This window comes from Lepus europaeus, chromosome 6 (genome assembly GCF_033115175.1).
Source record: "Lepus europaeus isolate LE1 chromosome 6, mLepTim1.pri, whole genome shotgun sequence".
Lineage (NCBI taxonomy): Eukaryota > Metazoa > Chordata > Mammalia > Lagomorpha > Leporidae > Lepus > Lepus europaeus.
Window position 1 is genome coordinate 124,799,772 of NC_084832.1, and position 20,370 is coordinate 124,820,141.

The 20,370-nt window shown below is 40.1% G+C and overlaps 1 pseudogene; it reads right to left on the reverse strand.

Annotated features, from left to right (window-relative positions):
* Positions 1 to 277: 277 nt before the first annotated feature.
* The window catches only part of LOC133762221 (regulator of G-protein signaling 10-like), a 53,690-nt pseudogene continuing 33,597 nt past the window's right edge, over positions 278 to 20,370 (reverse strand).

Below are 20,370 nucleotides of genomic sequence, written 5' to 3' on the forward strand. Positions count from 1 at the left end.
CTAAGTCATATTCCATTGTGTATACATACCTCATTTTCTTTCCTTTTTTATGTTTCACATTGTGGTTTCATATAAGGTTTAATTAAACTATAAAATCCTCAGAGTACCCAGTGTTGAAAGAACCTTTGTTTGGCAAACAAAACCTACGGGTTGTGCAGTTGATGAAATACACACATCCCATGATAGGATTTGTACGTTTTAGTCCTTGCAGATGGCAAAGCAATTCTAAACCCTGCACAATCATGTGTTAGCTCTGCAGCCCAGATTCTTGGGATTCTCATGTGTTATAAAGTCTGCAAGCCCTTTTGACTGCAGTTTGAGTGTCAGGCAAGTGTGCTTCCTCTTCCCAGGTCGCTTGTGCTTTAAAAAGTTAGACTTCAAGGAGTGCTGTAACTGTCATACTTCATGAGATTGAAGATGTGGTCCTGGGGTTTCTGGGATATCAGCAGGTGTGGTTCTTCCAGTCTATCCATTGAGCCACACTGATCCGAGAGAAGGCCTTGCTGGACAGGAAAGTCAGGTCAGTCTCTTTTGCCCCTTCTTCCATCTGCTCCTTATGTTGGAATTTTCTTAAAATATTCACACATTAGCTAAGACAAGATGTTTTCTTTGCTGCACTCCTTTTTAAAATGTTCTGCAAATCCTTTGACATCTTCTGAATCTTCCAGCTGATTCTCGAAGGAGGCCACTCACTTGGCTGTGCCCCTGAGGCTCTGGTAGCTGCTGCTGGCACCACCATCACTGTCGTGGGTGCCTGACTGTGGCCACTTCCCGTTCAGCCAGCTCAGTGACGCGGTGGTGGGTGGACATTTAGGGTGTTTCCATTTCTTAGCTGTTGTGAATAGTGCTACAATAAACATGGGAGTGCAGGTGTCTTCGACAAATGGATTTCATTTCCCTTGAATCTATTCCAGGAGTGGCAATCCTGGATCCTTTGGTAATTCTCTGTTCAGTTTTGTGAGAAACCTGCATACCGTCTTCCACAAGAGCTGTACTGATTTACATTCCCACCAACAGTACGCAGGACTTCCCTTCTCTCCACCCGCTTGCCAACACTGGTTATCTTTTGTCTTTCTGTTCATCATCTATTGTACTAGAGTGAGGATATCTCACTGTGGTTTTGATGTGCATTTTCCCAACAGTGAGTGATGTTGAGCACTTTTTCTTGTACCTTTTGGCCAGTTGTATGTCTTCCTTTGATAAACACAGTTTTTAGATCAACTGCCCAGATTTTAATTGGATTGGTTGGGATTTTTGCTATTGAGTTGTTTGAGTTCCTTCTGTATTTTGCATACTAATCCCTGGTCAGTATAGCTTTCAAATGTTTTTTTCTCATTTTGTAGGTTGTATCTTGAAAGTATTGACTATTCCCTTTGATATGCAAATAATTTAGTTTCCTAGAATCCCATTTATGTATTTTTACTTTCACTTTCTGTGCTTTTGAGGTCTGATCTATAAAAACCTTGCACAATGACCTAAACAGCACTCTGGCCTCAGAATCAGCCCTTAAGGCATAAGGATCTCGCTAAAAAGACCATGAGAGTTCCTCAGGCATGGAAAGCCAAGACACTGTGGCAAAAAAATGACCTAAATGAAAGATCTCTGTGAGTGAGATCCCATCTGGAAGAACAGGTCATCAAATAAGGAGGTACCTTTCTCTGAAGGGAGGAGAGAACTTCCACTTTGACTATGGCTTTGTCTAAGTAAGGTCAGAGTTTGTGAACTCAAGAGGCTTCCATAGGCTAGGCTGCTCATGACAAGAGCCTCGGGTGATTACTGACACCATAAATATGATTGTCAGTTGTTAAATCAACAATAGGAGTTACTGTGTGCTTGCTCCCCATGTTGGATCTCTGTCCTTAATGTGTTGTACTATGAGAATTAATGGTAAAACTAGTCTTCAAACTGTACTTTATACTTTGTGTGTCTGTGTGGGTGCAAACTGTTGAAATCCTTACTTAGTATATACTAAGTTGCTCTTCTGTATATAATTAAAAATGAATCTTAAGGAAGAATGGGATGGGAGAGGGAGTAGGAGATGGGATGGTTTGTGGGTGGGAGGGTGGTTATGGGGGAAAAATCTATAATCCAAAAGTTGTACTTTGGAAATTTATATTTATTAAATAAAATGTTAAAAAAAAAAACCTTGTATATCCCAATGTACTGAAATCTTTTCCCTGTTTTCTTCTAAAACAATTTCAGAATGGGTCAGGTGAATTCAGGATAAAATTTCAGCTTTCACATTTAATTCTTTGATCAATTTTTAACTCATTTTTGTAAATGTGAGAGATAAGGGTCTAGTTTCTAATGTGAATTTTTCAGCACCATTTACTTTTAAAAAATCTACCCTTTTTCTAATTCACATTCTTAGCACCTTTGTCAAAGATTAGTTGGCTGTAGGGGCATGGGTTTACTTCTGGAGTGTCTATCCAGTTTCCTTGATCATGGTTTTTATGACATTACTGTGCTATTTTAATTTCTGTAGTTATGTAATATATTTTAAGTCAACTAGTGTAATGCCTTGCTCTTTGCCTCAACTATTCAGGGTGTTTTGCAGTTCTTTATAAATGTTAGTTGTGTTTTTTTCCAGTTCTGTGAAAAAATATAACTGGGACTTTGATATGGATTACACTGAATCTGTAAATCACTATGGATAGTATGGGCATTTTAATGATATTCATTCTTCCAATCCATGAACATGGAATATCCTTCCATTTCTTTGTGTCTTCTTCAATTTCTTTCTTCAGTGATTTGCAGATTTCATTGTAGAGACCTTTTACATCTCTGTTTCTTTCAGACATTTTATTTTATTTTATTTTGGTAGCCATTGCAAATGGGATTTCCTTTTTGATTTCTTTTTCAGATGATTCACAATTGATAGATAACAATGCTACAGATTTTTGTACATTGATTTTGTATCCTGAAACTGCTGAATTTGTTTACTAGTTATAACAACATTTTTTAAGAGTCTTTGAGCTTCTCTCTATATTAGATCATGTCATCTGCATACAATGACAAATTGATTTTATTTGACTTCCTCCTTTCCAATTTGGACACCCTTTATAGTTACTCTTATCAATGATATTTCTGTGGAACCGGTGCTGTGGTGTAGTAGGTAAAGCTGCTGCCTGCAGTGCTGGCATCCCATATGGGCGCAAGTTCAAGTCCCAGCTGTTCAACTTCCAATCCAGCTCTCTGCTAAGGCCTGAGAAAGCAGTAGAAGATGGCCCAATTCCTTGGGCCCCTGCACCCACGTGGGAGACCCAGAAGATGCTCCTGGCTCCTGGCTTTGGATTGGCCCAGCTTTGGCCATTGCGGCCATTTGAAGAGTGAACCAGTAGATGGAAGACCTCTCTCTCTCTCTCTCTCTCTCTCAATGCCTCTCCTTCTCTCTCTGTATAATTCTGATGGTCAAATAAATAAACAAATATTTTTTAAAAAAAGAAATTTCTACCTCTGATACTCTTTTCTTACTTGTTGGAATCTCTTTGATTCCCCTGAAGAACTCCGGCAGCATTTCTTGTAGCACAGTTCTGCTGGTGATAAATTCTCTCTGCTTTTGTTTGTCTAGGAATGTCTTTATCTCCTCCTCATATTTGAACACCACTTTTGCTAAATACAGTATGCTGAGCAGGTACTTTTTCCCTTCAGTATTGTAAAAGTCTCATCCTACCCCTTCCTGGCCTGTAAGGTTTCTGCTGGTATGACTGAAGTCAGGCCAATTAGAGCCCTTTTATGTGTTATTTGCATATTTTCTCATGCAGCTTTGAGAGTCCTCTCTGTACTTAAACTTAGAGAACATGACTATGATATGTCTTGGAGTAGTCTTGCTTGGGTTGAAGCATACTGATGATTTTTGGCCTTTTCCTGGATCATGGTATGTTTTCTACATTGAGGAATGTCCTTGAATAGGCTCTGTGCTCCTTTGACATTCTCACGTCCCTCTTGAATCCCAGTAACCCAAATATTTGCCCTTTCCATGCTGTCCATATCTCCCATAGGCTTTCCTCATTCCTCTTTATCCTCTTTTCTTTTTTTTCTCCATGTGTTTTCAAATAGCCTGTCTTTGAACTTGCTGATAGTTTTTCTGTTTGATCTCTTCTGCTATTGATTGTTTTTAATTTCACTTAGTTTGCTTTTCAGTTGAAGGATTTTTCTGCATTTTGCCTGTCAAATCTGTTATACTATTTTATCATTTGCATATGTTCTCTTGCATTTCATTGTTTCCCTAAGGCATTTCCTCTGAGCATTTGGAAACATCCATTCCTACGTGGTTGTGTTCTTGTACCTTGTTTTGCTCTTTAGGTAAGGTCATTATTTCTTGAAAGTTCTTGACGCTTGTTGCTATACAACATCATCTGTACATTGAAAGATGAGTTATTGTAATCTGACTTTTTTGTGGCTATCCTTCTAGAAATTCTCCCTCTGTTTGTTTTCCCTGAGCCTAGGGATATTTCTGTTAGTCCAGCACTAGATAGCACTCTCCATCTACTGCTGATGTTTTACTGACTCAGTCTTACAATCCTTCCCAAACTCAAATTGGTCTCAAATCTGCAGTTGATAAGTTTGTTCAGTATGAACTGGGGAAGTGCCTAAAAAGGAGTGGTCTCTCCCTACAATGGTCTTTTCCTGGGTCTGTGATGGGTGGAGACTCCTTGTGCTATGCCAATGTAGGCCACAATGCTAGATCACATCCCTAGCCTTGAGCCCACCAAGACCAGAGCACCCTGAGCATAAGACCAGAGCTCACACTGCCATGGTCTCTCTTCTGCTGAGGTGAACTCCCTGTCCAAGGTCACAGCTGTCAGCCCCTGGTGATGATGGTTGGGGTATAAGACTGCTCAACCAAGGCTGTGGAACTAGACACTGTTAAATATATTTTCCATTTACTGAAGTGAGATTGAAGACTGAAAGAAAAATACAAAGGGAAAATAATTTCTCTTATGAAAGAGATAATTATGAGAAAACTTTTGCTGTTGGGAACTAGTTAGATTATATTTTAGTTTCTAGCTAGTGAGGCCAAAGTGCTTCCTGAAAACCACTAAGAACCAGGTGACATTACCCCGTTCCATCACCACAGGTCAATTCTTGATCCAGGCCATCCAGCAAACTGGTTAGGGGGAATAATGAGAAACCATTCATCAGCACCAAAAAATAGTACATACATAGTACACATACAAACTTGCAGTTGTTCTGTAAACTCGTTTTATTGGGCATAAAACATTCAACTAATGCAAGTGAAATAATTACTGTTGGGCAGATTCATGGGAGAGAAAGCATCCACTAGTCAGAAACCTCATTAATGACTGCTCACAACATCTGCTCAGGTGTTTGAACTTGAACTGGAGGCTACTGGGTGAGTCTGAATTGGCTGTTTTGTTTTTCCATCATTTGCTTCTATTCAGAGCCTGAAACATGTTCTTCATTTAAAATGTGTCCAAATCTAATATTGGAAAATCCTCCAAGGCCTTGTGTTTGCCTTAATTTATGTTTTTAATATTTCCCTATTGCTTTTCTAAGGCAATGCACACATTTTAAGCAAAAAAAAAAAAAAAAATCCACACATTGCAACTAAGCATGGGCAAGATAAACAATTTGGTATCTAATTTATTACTAAAGCATTATTATGAGAAAGAACAGACAAACTAAACAGCTTAGGGAAATTAAAGCATTAATTCTAAGTCTCCTTTATTTAGGGAAATCAGAAAAGCACAGGGTAATGCTAAAGAATGTACATTTAATTCCTTCTTGCAAACTTTTACAGAGAAAAATCAACTACATGTTGATATTGTGAGGCTGCAGCTGTTAGTTGATCTCTGTTGTGACCTTATTAAAACAGAAAAATTCATGCCAATCTAAAAGAACCGCATTTAATCATGTTGTGTAGAATATGTTCAGCAAATTAGTACAGTCATTGTTTATGTGCTTTTAAAGTCATAATCTACAAAAACTTATTTAGTTCTTCTACATTTAGGAGCACAATTTTGTATTAAGATACGACTTTTGTTCTCAGTAAACTTTACAAAAACTAGAATGTCCTGGGAGTGTTTTTTTTTTAAATATAAGGAATTTTGGTATGTTCTTCATTCCCTAGCATAGTGTATGTGCCATGGAACGTTGGACAGGTTACCTTATCTCTCTGGGTCTCGGTATCCTTATGTAGAAAAGAAGGTTGCAGTAGTTGGAATGGTTTTGAAGATTAAATGAAATAATTTCTATATATTCACTTGGAAGTTGACTCAGCACAAGCAAAAACTTAACATACACTAACATTAATATTACCACTATGTATAACAACAATGTATGTATAACAATGGAATTATTATCGATTTAATTTCTGTTATTCCTTACAGAATGGTCTCATGGTAGAGAAATTGCTTTAAGTTTTATTTTTAATAATAAAAAACACACAATAATGTCTGAAAAATCTTCATTGTAAAAAATTCAGCCGGCGCCATGGCTCATTAGGCTAATCCTCCGCCTGCGGCGCCGGCACCCCGGGTTCTAGTCCCGGTTGGGGTGCTGGATTCTGTCCCAGTTGCCCCTCTTCCAGGCCAGCTCTCTGCTGTGGCCCGGGAGTGTAGTGGAGGATGGCCCAAGTGCTCGGGCCCTGCACCCGCATGGGAGACCAGGAGAAGCACCTGGCTCCTGGCTTCGGATCGGCGCAGTGCACTGGCCTTAGCGGCCTTTAGGGGAGTGACCCAATGGAAGGAAGACCTTTCTCTCTGTCTCTCTCTCTCACTGTCTAACTCTGCCTGTCAAAAAAAAAAAAAAAATTTAAAAAAAAGACAACACAGGGCTTTGTGGATATGTAATAAGTCATAGAAGCCTCCCATACCTCTCATCCCATCATCTTTTGCCACCCCTCCACAACATTCCAGGGAACCACTACACTGTTAGTTCTGTGCACTTCTTCATTTGTTCCTCCACTGATGTTTGTTTATATTTGCTTTTCCAGATATATGTCTTTTTGTTACTGTGTTTTATAAAAATGGTTCATTTTAAAATGCTGTAGTTTTACATAGAGTAGCTAGACCACAGTTTACTTCCATTTTATATATATATATATATATATATATATATATATATATATATATATATAAAAAAGTAAGTACTGTACTAGCCACTACAGAGTGCTGCACTGACGATCATGTGCAAGCCTCTCTGTGGATGTGACGTATTTTCCAGCATGGATGCCTGAAATCATAAAAGTAATAGGAGACTATGAGTAGTTCCAAGATATAATTTGATACTGTTAAGTCTCCCTTTGAAAGAATATCACTGTTTAGGGTTTCCATGCCACTATCTACGTATGAGAGTACTATTTCTCATACTCTTCGGGGCAGCATAGGCTACTTATCCTTTCTCTCAGTAAGCCCTGTTTTATCCCTCCTCATGCTAGGGAGCAGGCATATCGCACCCTGTCCAACAGCTTTCATTCCAGTAGGATGACACAGACAGTATAGAATGCACATGAAAACACGGCCAACAATTCCACACGTGAGACAGTAAGTTGCGTGGGGTGGGGAGTTGGATGAGGAATGTTAGGAGCTGGAAGGGCTATAGTGTCAAATAGGATGATCTGGCCTCCCTGGAATAGGGCGTTGAATCAGTGGTCTAGAGAAGCTGTGCCACTGTTCTTCAGGTACCTGCAAGCTTCCCACATCCTGTACAGGGACCACCTCCTTCTCCCTAGGTAGATTTTCTGGAAATTGCAACTCAACATCATCACTCAGATGTTCAGAATGTTGATATTTTCTTAGTTTTTGGTGTGGGTCTAGGTTCTCTCAGTCTGTAGTCGCATGATTCAGATCTTCATTTACTTATGTACAGTCTTCGTCCATTAAGTCTTAGGCTGTTTCTCTTTACATTCAGTTCTGTGTCATTTGTTTAGAGACAGTTACTCATGTTCTGCCTGTCACCTTAGGACTTCCACTTGTATGTGCCTCTCATCAATCGCCTTTTTGTTCCTTCTAAGGTTTGATTTTCTTTCTCCTGCCTTCAGAAGTGTCGACTCTGCATTTGTTCTTTTATTATATCCTATGTATTGCATGGATTAATTCTTCATTATGATATTATAAATCTAGGGGCTGGCGTTGTGGCGTAGTGGGCAAAGCTGCCACTTGTGAAGCTGGTGTCCCTTACGGTTGCTGGTTCACATCCCAGCTGCTCCACTTCTGATCCAGTTCCCTGCTAATGGCCTGGGAAAAGCAGTGGAAGATGGCCCAGCTGTTTGAACCCCTGCTACTCACATAGGAGACCTGGAAGAAGCTCCTGGCTCCTGGCTTCAGCCTGACCATCCCTGGCCTTTGCAGTCATCTGGGGAGTGAATCAGCAGATGGAAGACACCTCTTTCTCTCCCTTCCCCCTCTTTACCTCCTTCCCCCCCTCTATTTATTTCTCTTTCTCTCATCCTCTCTCCCTCCTTCCTTCCCTCTTTGTGTTACTCTGACTTTTGAAATAAATAAATCTTTATCAAAAATGATACTAAAAATATGTGTAATTATTTCAGATGTAGTCTACAAATGTTGAACTCTGAAGCTTTGTAAAACTAAAATTATTATCTGTCTTTCAAATATGATAATAATTTGGCTGTTTAGTTAATTTCAGCTTCAAAAATTTTCCTCTCAGCTCAAAAAATGTTTCCCCACTGGCTTATAGAACTCACAATTATAATGTTTATTGTAAGCTTATGAAGTATGAGGTTACTATGCATAATTCTTTAAGTATTAATATTATTTAACTTGACAAACCAACAAAATATTTTGCTATTATGTATTGTACAAGTGATAAAATTGGGACTGAAACCAGCATGTTCTGATATTATATGTTAGGTCATATTCTTGACAATAATTTGGTTTGGGCCCCTTTGTAGCTGAAGTTACCTTGCATATTGCTTTGTAAAAAGGTTTAAAGCCCTAGAAGGAGGTACCTTTCTCTGAAGGGAGGAGAGAACTTCCACTTTGATTATGGCCTTGTCTAAATAAGATCGGAGTTGGCGAACTCAAGAGGCCTCCACAGCCTTGGCAACTCATGACAAGAGCCTCCGGTGATTACTGATGTCATGAATAAGAGTGTCAGTTGTTAAATCAACAACAGGAGTCACTGTGTGCTTGCTCCCCATGTAGGACCTCTGTCCTTAATGAGCTGTGCTATGAGAATTAATGGTAAAACTAGTCTTCAAACTGTACTTTATACTTTGTGTGTCTGTGTGGGTGCAAACTGTTGAAATCTTTACTTAGTATACAGTTGATCTTCTGTATATAAAGATAATTAAAAATGGATCTTAAGGAAGAATGGGATGGGAGAGGGAGTAGGAGATAGGATGGTTTGCGGGTGGGAGGGCGGTTATGGGGGGAAGAACAGCTATAATCCAAAAGTTGTACTTTCAAAATTTATATTCATTAAATAAAAATTTTCTATTAAAAATGGTTTAAAGCCTAAGGTTTTCTTTGTATTTTTCAGGCTTTGAAATTTCAACACAGTTTACACATGTGAATCTATATTTCCTCAATGGAAACTCATTCATAAGGTTTACTCTTTTTATTCCTGGAGATCTCCCAGTACTTACATTTTTCTGGGAGACATTGCAAGATGGTAGCAGAGGATGACCCTCCAACTCATCATCTCCCCATAGAAATATCAGTTTGAACACCTGTTCACGTACAAAACTGTCTTCAGAAGATCTGAGAAAACCAGGTGAGGCGTCACAGTAGCTGGTCTAGGTTACTATCAAGGATACAGCAGGAAGGAAAGAGCTATGCGCATTACTGCTCCCTCCGTTCCAAGGCAGACAACATGGCTGGCGATGCCTCCTCTTCAGGAGTGGAGTCCAGGCCTTAGACTTGGATGCTAGTACCAGGTGTGTCCAGTGAATTCAGGCCCGTGCCCGTGGATATCCTGGATCTCAGTAACTTGGCGTTCAAGCCTCCTCTTCTCCCCAACCCTGGGCAGCAGAGAAATGCTACCCTTGCAGAGGAGCTGGGAGAATTCTCTCCTCTTCAATAGTCTTTAAACAGTTTAAGAATTGGTATGAGTTTGGTAGAATTCTGTGGTAAAGGCATTTGTCTTTTCTTCGATGGAAAGACTTTTTATTACTCATTCAATCTCATTACTCATTGTTGGTCTGTTCAGGTTTTTTATTGCCCCATGATTCAGTCTTAGCAAGGTGCATATGTCCCAGCGTCTGTCCATTTCTTCTAGTTTATCAGAATTCTTGGTGCATCATTGCTCATAATGATTCTTTGGATTTCCATGGTGTCAGTTGTAATGTCTTTTTTCTGTGAATGTGTCTTTGATTTCATGTACTTGAGTCTTCTCACTTTTGACTTGTACAGTCTGTCTAGGGATTTGTCAATTTTGTTTATCTTTTCAGAAAAAAAATACCCTCCTGTTTTGTTCATATTTTTGTCTCTAATTCGTTCATTTCTCTTCTTTATTATTTCTTTCCTTCTACTACTTTGGGGTTTGGTATATTCTTGACTTTCTAGTTCCTTGAATTGAAGCAATGGGTAGTTCGGGATGTTTCTATTTTTATGATGTAGCCATTGATAGCTACAAACTCCCCTCTTGTAGAGGGCAGCCAGTGTACCTGGCAGGCAAACATCCCTAGCTCATGGAAATGAACACCAGCTCAATGCAGAGCACAGCAAATTACCTAACTGGAAAAACCTGTTGGATGACAGGAAAACCTACTCGCCCTATGAGGAGGCTGCTGTCACGTACATACCCCTCGGATTGTAGTCCTTGTGTGTCATTCAGCCTCCCACTTTCCTGCTCACTGCTCCCTTAAAGAAAGTTGGGTGAATCCAACCCCCCTCACCCTCTGCAGCTGCCCTGGTGAACTCTTTCACCACATTTGATGCCTCACTTGGTCGCTTCTCACAACATCTCTTAGTACTCCTTTTGTTGTTTCATTTTTCTTTTGATCCCAATAAATTTTTAAGTTTCTTTCTTAATCTGTGGACCTGACTCATGGTTTGTGGTCCAAAATTCTTTTGTTATTGATTTTTAGTTCTATTGCACTGATGTCTAAAAAGTTACTTGATGTGTTCTCAAATTTTAAATTTTTTGATGCTTGTTTTGTGGCCTACCAGATGCTATGCCTTGAATAATGTTCCATGTGATGTTGTTGTTGTTGGAATGTCCTTAGAAGCAATTAACACCATTTTGGTTTTGTTAGTGATTTCTCAAATGAGTAGTCTGTCCATTACTGAAAGTGAACTATGAAAGTACCCTATGCTGGCGCTGTGGCCTAGCAGGTAAAGCTGCCGCCTGCAGTGCTGGCATCCCATATGGGCGCCGGTTGGAGTTCCAGCTGCTCCACTTATGGCCTGGGAAAGCAGTAGAAGATGACCCAAGTCCTTGGGCTCCTGCACCCATGTGGGAGTCCCAGAAGAAGCTTCTGGCTCCTGGCTTTGGATTGGCCCAGCTCCAGCCACTGTGGCCAATTGGAGAGTGAACCAATGAATGGAAGACCTCTCTCTCTCTCTCTCTCTCAATGCCTCTCCTTCTCTCTCTGTATAACTCTGACTTTCAAATAAATAAATAAACCTTTAAAAATTTTAAAAATAAAGAAAAATAAAAGTACCCTACTATTACTGAATTGGAATCAAACCTCTCTCCTTATGTCGGTTAGTGTTTGCTTTATATACTTAGGTGCTCTGCAGCGGGGTGCATTTTTTGTATATTTACAATTGTTATTTCTTCCAGCAAGCACAAAGCCTCTTAGACACTATTACAAATAGAATCCTAAGACTGGAAGAAGGATTCCTGGCCCACTAATTTTATAGGTGGCCTGACTGTGAATCCCAGGGAGGACTATCTACACTATCCCACCACAGTTCATAACCTTCCTTTCAAGGCTACGGTTGCCACCCTACACAATGTTTTAAATCTTCCCCATCCAGCATTATCTTGTGATCTGCTCGTGTGGTACTGGTTATTATTGGATGCTGTTAAAGCCTTGACTTCATTGCATTAGAACTGATTACTCATAATGTCTTCAGTCTCCATGTCTCCAATCTTACCAAGGTATATTTAATCACAGTGTTGTTGGCATATTTCTATTTGTCTATTTCTGTTTCTTATTAAATATATTATATTTATGGGACTCAATGTAATGTTTTGGTACAAGGGATAAATCAAGCTAATTAGCATATTCATTACCTCAACAAATAGTTTTTTGGTGGGTGAGAACATTAAAAATCTATTCTTTTACCAATTTTGAAATATGCAGCTCTTTTTTATTAAATATGGTCACCAGGCAGTGCAATAGGTCACTAAAACTTATTTCTCCAATGTAATTGAAACTTGATGTCCTTTAACAGCATCTGTGATTTCCTTATCTCCTCTCCACAGTGTGAGAAATCCAGCTGGTAACTGTCTTTGTACTCTGTTTCCATGAGATGGACTTTTTAGAGTTCATGTAGAAATGAGATCACACAGCGTGTGTCTTTCTGTGCCATGCTTACTTCACTTTTATAATGTCCTCCAGGTCCATCCACACTTGCAAATGACAGAATTTCCTTCTTTTTAGAGGCTCTACGGTGTTCCATTGTGCGCGTGTATGTGTGTGTGGGCCTTCCAGGTTTTGTTTATCCATTCATCCAATGATGGACATTTAGGTTGTTTGCTTATCTTGGCTACTGTAAATAATGCTGAAAGCTACGTGGGGGTACAGACATGTCTTTGATGTACCTATCCCAATTCCTTTGAATGCAACAGAGATGAGATTGCTGCATCATATAGTAATTCTGTTTCTGTATTTTTAAAGAGGCACATTGCTAGTTTTGAAAATTTGGGTGTACTAAGTTATATTCCCATCAATGATGTACAACACAGTTCTTCATGCTTTTATCAATTTCTAATACATTTTCTTTCTCATCACTTTATATTTGGGGAGACCTCTTGATCTTTCAAAATGTAATCTGAATTTAAATGGCAATAAATATTTTATACTTATTTTTCGTTTGGGGAACCATATCTTTATTTATTTGAAAGGCAGAGATACAGAGAGAAAGATTCGCTCCCTAAGTGGCTACAATGTCCAGGGCTGGGCCAGGTAGAAGCCAGGAGCCAAGATTTTCTTCTGGATCTCCCACATGCGTGCAGGGACCTAAAGACTTGGGCCATCTTCTGCTGCTTTTCTCAGGCCATTAGCAGGGAGCTGGATCAAAAGTAGAGCAGCTGGGACTGGTAGTGGCGCTCATGTGGGATGCCAACATCACAGGCAGTAGCCTGCCCAGCTCCACCACAGTTCCAGCTCTGGGAAACCCTATGTTTATGAAACTTTGGCAGTCATCTGTTCATTTAGTCCTCCTCCTTCAAGTTTGTGCTGTGCTGAGTCTGTGTTTATGTGGACCAGTGGAAGACCAGTTTGATGGTGCTATGTAGGTGGGCAGGTTCTTTCTGTATGGATGTAGACATGTTTCCCAAGTAGCCTTCTATTACTTGACAACTTTCTGGGGATTCTGCGTAAAGGATGGGATATGTCAAAAGGGAGGTTTCCCTCTGGTGTATGGGAGTGGGATAGAGAAGCAAGGTGTGTGTGGAGGGGGGCAGGCAGAGGGAGTTGGGATGTTACCCTTTCTGCCTCCTCACTAGCATAAGGGAGGCTTTTCTATGCTGATTTCGTGCTGCGTAACACCGGGTTTCCCTGCTCCTCTGGGTGTTTTATTGGCCTTTCTTTGTTTTGAGGTTAGTACCGGTACATCGGGTCTGCCCCCGCTATGTAGTACATCTTTCTCAGGAAGTCTACACCCAGTGAGAAATCATTCCCTGGTGGGTGGTTGGGGTCAATTTTCTTTTCTTTTTTTAAAAGAGATTTATTTATTTATCTGAAAGTCAGAGTTACAGATTCACAAAGATCTTACATCCGCTGGTTTACTCCCTAGATGACCCAATGACATGGGCTGGATTAGCCTGAATCTATCTGATCTGGGTCTACCAAATGGGTGACAGGGGCCTATTTGGACCATCTTCTGCTGCTTTTCCAAGGCAGTTAGCAGGGAACTGGATTGGAAGTGGAACAGTCCGGACTTGAAGCAGAGCCCATATGGGATGCCAGCACTGCAGACAGTGGCTTAATCTGCTATGTAACAACACTGGCCCACTTTTCTTTTCTTTTGTTCCTTTTTTGTTTATATTAGAATGAGGCAGTGGGGAGGCAGGGAGAGAAAGAGAGAATGAAAGAATGTGTAAGAGAGAGAGAATGAGAATGAGGGAGAAAAAGAGGTTCCCCCGAATGCTCATGACAGCCAGGGCTAGGCCAGTTCAATGCCAGGAGCCAGGAACTCAATCCATCTCCCACGTGGGTAGCAGGTACCCAAGTGCTTGGGCCATCACCTGCTGCACCGTAGGGTCTGCATTTAACAAGAAGCTGAAATTGAGAGCAGAACTGGGAATTGAACCCAGGGACAGGCATCCCAAGCAGCATCTTAACCCCTAGGCCAAACACACATCAATTTTTCCTGCTTTTGTGTTTATAATTTTGTAGCAATTCCCTCTTTTGTTCTAGGTGGAATTCTGTGTTCAACTCCATGTGTGTGTTGTTGTGGGGAGGGTGAAATGCTCCCCAAAACAAGTTTGTCTTTCATGTCGATCTTTCATGCATCCTTTTTGAAATTATTTAAAAAATTTGAGATCGTGAATTTTTCCAAATAATATATTTATTTTTATTGTTTTAATATAAAACTGTACTTTAAATTATTTGATTATTTCCTAAAAATCATGCAGTAAAATGATCACTCTCAGAATAACTATGTCCTTGTAAGAACAGACCAAGCATGCAATTTTAGCACACAAATAGTGCAGCTTGAAAGAGAAGTGGCAGGAGAGGAAAAAGAGCTTCACTGGGTTTTTAAAAACTCTTCGTATTGCAACCAGGATATGGTGTGTAGCTATCCGAGCCTCAGCCAGTAAGAAGGAAAGAATCCCAGGTCTCCCACCCAGTGGGTAGGACTTCTTTGAGTAGAAAAGGTACAGTTGTGTGCAGTATCACTTTGTAAAGTGATATTCATGTCTATGTTTTTATTCAGGAAATATTTATGCAGCGAGTTTAAGCACTGCATTCTCTTTTTGGTGCCACGTTAGAGGTGTCTAAAGAGGAAGTGAGATCACCATAGCTAGAGTGACATGCTTCTGGAAGAACTGGAATTTTATGTTGGCAGTCCGAAGCCAGGAGAGATTTGACCGAGAAGAATGGGCTAGTGTTTCCCTGTCGGAAAAATACAGATCTGGTATCTGGACCCGAGTGGATCAGGGTGGGCTTTGCATCCTACCCCTCCTCTCTCGTCACACCTTGTTGTGTTGCACACAGTTTGCACCCTCTCATAAAATGCATGTACTTGGATTTACATGTTCTTTTAGGTGTAAAACCCAAGTCTGTACATCATGTTCTTACCTGGTTCCCAGTGCATTTGAATAAAAGTTAACTTTCTCAGTTTTCTTTCTTTCACTTAGAAACTTATTTATTTCACTGTAGTAAAAACATTTTTCCTCATTAAATTCCCCAGGTGTTTGTGGTCAGGGCTGCTGACAGGTTAAGTCACAGTGCAGCGCCTTCAGAAGGAGGCCATGCCAATACCACGCCATCGTGCCCAAATGGGACTCTACAGTGCTGTCAGTGGAGTAGCATTTCCCCAGGGAGGATTTCTATCTCCAGAACCTGCCTCCCACTTTATTTTGACAAACCCAACACCCATCTGTTTATCTAGTCGGTTGTCTGATTGTGTGGGAAGATTGGCAAATTCAGGCCCAGAGAGAAAACTAAATCCTTATATGCTTGCACATCTTGGAAATCAATAACATGTGCCTTCCAAAATTAAAAACATATGATTTAGTGTTATTTTTTAAGAGTTGGACCACTCAAGAATGGTTTCAAAAGCATGTCATTCTGTATAATTTAAACATCAATTTCAGTTTGTCTTGCAATATAAAAATTGTCTTAAAGGAGAGGCAGATTTCAAGAGTTGATAGTACATAAATATGCATAGAAGCCTAAAATAAACTTGGCTTTGAAGCCCAGTCTGTGTAGCAGTAGCAACCCTCTGGCTGCATGTTCCAAGCATGAACGTTTCTGTGACTATACTTATCCTCATTCTCTAATCCAAATCTTCCATGCACGGAGCCCGGCCAGGAGCCCCCTGGCCGCTCCTCTGTAAGAGAATGTCCTTCATTTGTTCAAGCAGTGGTGGGGGACTCGGGTAAAGAAGACTGACTGTGTGGGCATGGCTGGTCAAACTCCAGACCAAGCTGGGAACAGTTTAAAAAGCTGGCCACCTTTGAAAGTAGCTGAACTTCCAGCTCGGGAATATGAGTGGCTGGGAGAACTGATCACTGCACTGGCAACTCTTGATAGCCGCTAACAGTAACTGCTGAGTGAAAAATGTCATTAAGTATCTTTGGAATTCTTATTCCTAATCAGAAAATGTTGATTTAATGAATTTTGCAACCATAAATTCTGACATCATAGTGTCCTACAATCTGTATCTATGCTTGTAAATTTGTGGGATACATTAATGTCTCAATTCTGTTATCCTCTTGGTTTTGCTATTGGGATAAGCAGCAATCTGTCTTTGCCCCCTAACAGTTAGTTAATATTTGTGTTCAAGCAGCTGGAAAGAGCCTGCATCTTCAACATCTGAAAATAGTCAGTTCAGAAGCCCATTTTCTACCTTCGACTTGTTTCTGTTTCCTTTATCTTCATTCCTTTTGAATAGTTTATATCCACGTCTTAGCAAGTATGCATCTCATATCACAATGATTACAGGTATCACATTCTAACTTACAGTTTATTTCTCTACGTTATTAAAGTGAGCAGTTGTTTTTATTTTTTATTTTATGTGTTTTACTGATTCTTTTTTGGATATTTTCATTTTGACTTAAAAACACTAAAAGAATCTAAATTGTTGAAAATAGGTTCCTTTTTAGTAATATTTAACATATGAAATTCATGGTATCTCTTGGCTGGATATGTGTGGCTCTGGGCTCTGTTTGACTTTTTTCTGGATTAATCTGAGCTGGTCTCTTAGCCAATTCTCTCACACAGTTCTGTTGCCTTTTTGGACAACATTGTTAACACCTTTTTATTCACACAGAAATCTTAAGCTTAAATTGAGAAGTTCAGTGGCCTGCCCTGTTAACCCCCCGCCCTCTTCTTTAAGGTGCATCTTCATGGTTGCTCTTAGATAAAATCCTACTGTGCTTACGGCTTTAGTCAATAGCTGCAGTTAATTTCCCAGAAATCTGTTGATCAAATGGAGAAAAAAGTGGTGCCTCTCAGTTTGATATAAACTCCCCTGAATAATCCTCATGCTCTCAGTCACTAAAGAAATGTGTGTGGCAATGGGTGAGAGGGGTAGCAGGTGCAGTAATTTTCAGAAAGGAAACAAGCTTCCTAGGGCTTTAAAATGTCTTAGCTGCATTAGGTTCAATCAATTTGAAAGCAAATATCAGTCGTCTTTTAAACTTTGAAATGAATTAATTAAAATTTTCACGTGGGCTTCTTGCAGCATTGTGCTTACCCCCCCCCCTTTAAAAAAAAAAAAAGATTTCTTTATTTATTTGAAAGGCAGAGTTAGAGAGGCAGAGGCAGAGAGAGTTTTTTCCATTCTTGGGTTCACTCCCCATAGGGCTGCAACTGCTGGAGCTGAGCCAATCTGAAGCCAGGAGCCAGGAACTTCTTCTGGGTCTCCCACATGGGTGCAGGGGCCCAAGCACTTGGTGTGGGGGTTTTCAAATGAGGAGATAGGACACGGGAGCGTCCACTCTAAGAGCATGTCTCTGGATACATATGTGCTCCCACTTTTATTTAGAGGGTACCAGCAAGTCTACAAGCCAGCAGGCACATAGGCAAGGTTATACATCAACTTAAGGATTTGGGAAAAGGAATTCAGTCTGGCCTTCTATGGGTGTTCTTCATTAAAATGAAAATATCCCTTGGAGATGAAACACGTGAAAGCAAATTAGTTTTCCATTAGAGAGAGTGGCTGGTGCCCAGAAATCTCCTGCATGGGTGAGAAATAAAATGGATAAATCAGGTAGGGAAAGAACCGCCAGAAGCCTTTTCCAAATGGATGTTTCTTTATCGCTACAGAAAAGTAAAGAAGTCAGTATTTATTCTTAGATAAAATGATACAGACCAGAAACATGGAGGTTAAAAAAAAAAGCATAAATAAATAAACTAAGTTAATTCATGAAGAGAAGAGGTGTGGGCAACATTAAAGGAAAGCGCTGAGATGTGAGGAGGCAGCCTGGGAGCCACTGCAGTGGGGAGCAGCAGCCCCCAGGAGGGGGCTTTTATCTCCCTGCACCCCAGGAATCACCGTACTAACCCCTGTGGTCAGTGGGCTTTGGCAGGTTTTGAGTCACTTATTCATTCATTCGTTTTAGTTGAAAAGCTGAGGGAAGGAGCATCAGAGATCTTCCATCTGCTGGTTCACTCTTCAAATGCCTGCAGCATATGGGGCAGGGCCAGGCTGGAGCCAGGAGCTCAGAAATCAATCTAGGTCTTTCAGGTGAGAGGCAGGGACCCAAGTGCTTGAGCCAGCACTGCTGCCTCCCAGTGTTGGAATTGGCAGGAAACTGTCGTTGAGAGCAGAGCCAGCATTCAAACCCAGGCACTCTGATACGGGAAGTGGGTGTCCCAGCTGTTGTATGAACTACTGTGCCAAGCAGCCACCCTGCTTTGAATTTCATTTAATGAGGTGGTTTAGTTGGAATCATCCAGTACCTAGTCTTGTGTCTGGATTTTTTCATTCATGTTTTTTGAGACAATAGTCTTTTTTTCCCTTCTTTATCATGATGTGATATTCCATTGAATAAGTACACTACTGTCTCTTTACCCATTTCTCTAGTATGAGGATAATATTGAAAATCCTGCTGTAAATACTCCGTCTATGTTTTTGTGTACTTACTCTGTTGACTGTATGTTCACCCATGTACAATATATGAGAGTTCCAACTTTACACCCATTCAAGTGTTGTTTTGTGAATTTTGTTCATCCTGGTGGGGTTATAGTGGCATCCCAGTGTGCTTATAGTTTGTCTTTTGTTGATGAGTGATAAGAAATTGTGTTCATGTACTTACTGGTCACTTGAAGATCTTCTCTTATGAACTGACTACTCAGATATTTTCCCTTTTTTTTTTTTTTTAAATTCTGCTGTTCATCTTTTTCTTTCTGATCTGAAGGAGTCCTTTATGTGTTCTCGATACAAGTACTTTTGTTGGATCCATATACTGAAACATCTTTTCTCAGCCTGTGGCTTAAGAAGTAATTGAATACATGAAAGTCAGGAAGTTATTCTCCTTTTTTCATCTAGAATCCTTCTGACTCTTATTCATATTAAGTCTATAGCACATCTCATGTTAATTTTTTGATATGATGAGGAAATAAGCAGCGTTTATTTCTTTCCATATGAATACTCAGTAGCACATTTTTTGGATCTCCACTGAATTGAAGGGCTAAGTTTGTCATCACGTATGCCCTCGTGTATGTGTAGGTCCATCCTCAGTTCTACCACAATACACCGCTCTAATTACTGTAGCATCAGTATGTGTGATACTTCAGTTTTCTGGGCCATTTTGCGTTTCTATAAACATCCTGGAATCACCTTGCAGTATCTGCATACATTGTCATTCTTTGGGAATTTTAGTTGGCGTTGCACAAGTCTATAGATAAATGTGGATGGAAATAGTATCTTAATAATATTAACTGTTCCAATCCATGGACATAGCAGTATGTCTCATTCATGCAGGCCTTCTCTAATTTCTTTTTTAAATTTAATTTAATTTTTCTAATTTCCTTCAATATAGTTTGCTTACAAGTCTTTAAAAAAATGTAATCCTTAGAATTTGAGGTGCCCTGGTGCTCTCATAGACGGTGCAGGTTTTAGTTTTCCCTTTCCAACTGCTTGTTACTAGAATATAGGAATATAATTGAGTTTGTATATTGACCTTAAATACAAAGACCTTGCTAAATTCACTTAAATTGTGCATTGTAATAAACCATATATTATGTATTTTCTATGTATATAATCCTGGCATCTGAAAATAGTTTTACATTTTCTTTTTTTAAAGGTTTATTTATTTGAAAGTCAGAATTACAGAAAGAGAGGAAGGGAGGGAGGGAGGGAGGGAGAGAGAGAGAGAGAGAGAGAGAGAGAGAGAGAGAGAGAGAGAGAAAGAGAGAGATATCTTCCTTCTGCTGGTTTACTCCCCAAATGGCTGCAAAGGCCAGGGCTGGGTGAGGCTGAAGTCAGGAGCCAGGAGCTTCTTCCAGGTCTCCCACGTGGTTGCAGGCGCCCAAGGCCTGGGTCATCCTCTGCTGCTTTCCCAGGTACATTAGCAGGGAGCTGGATCAAAAGTGGA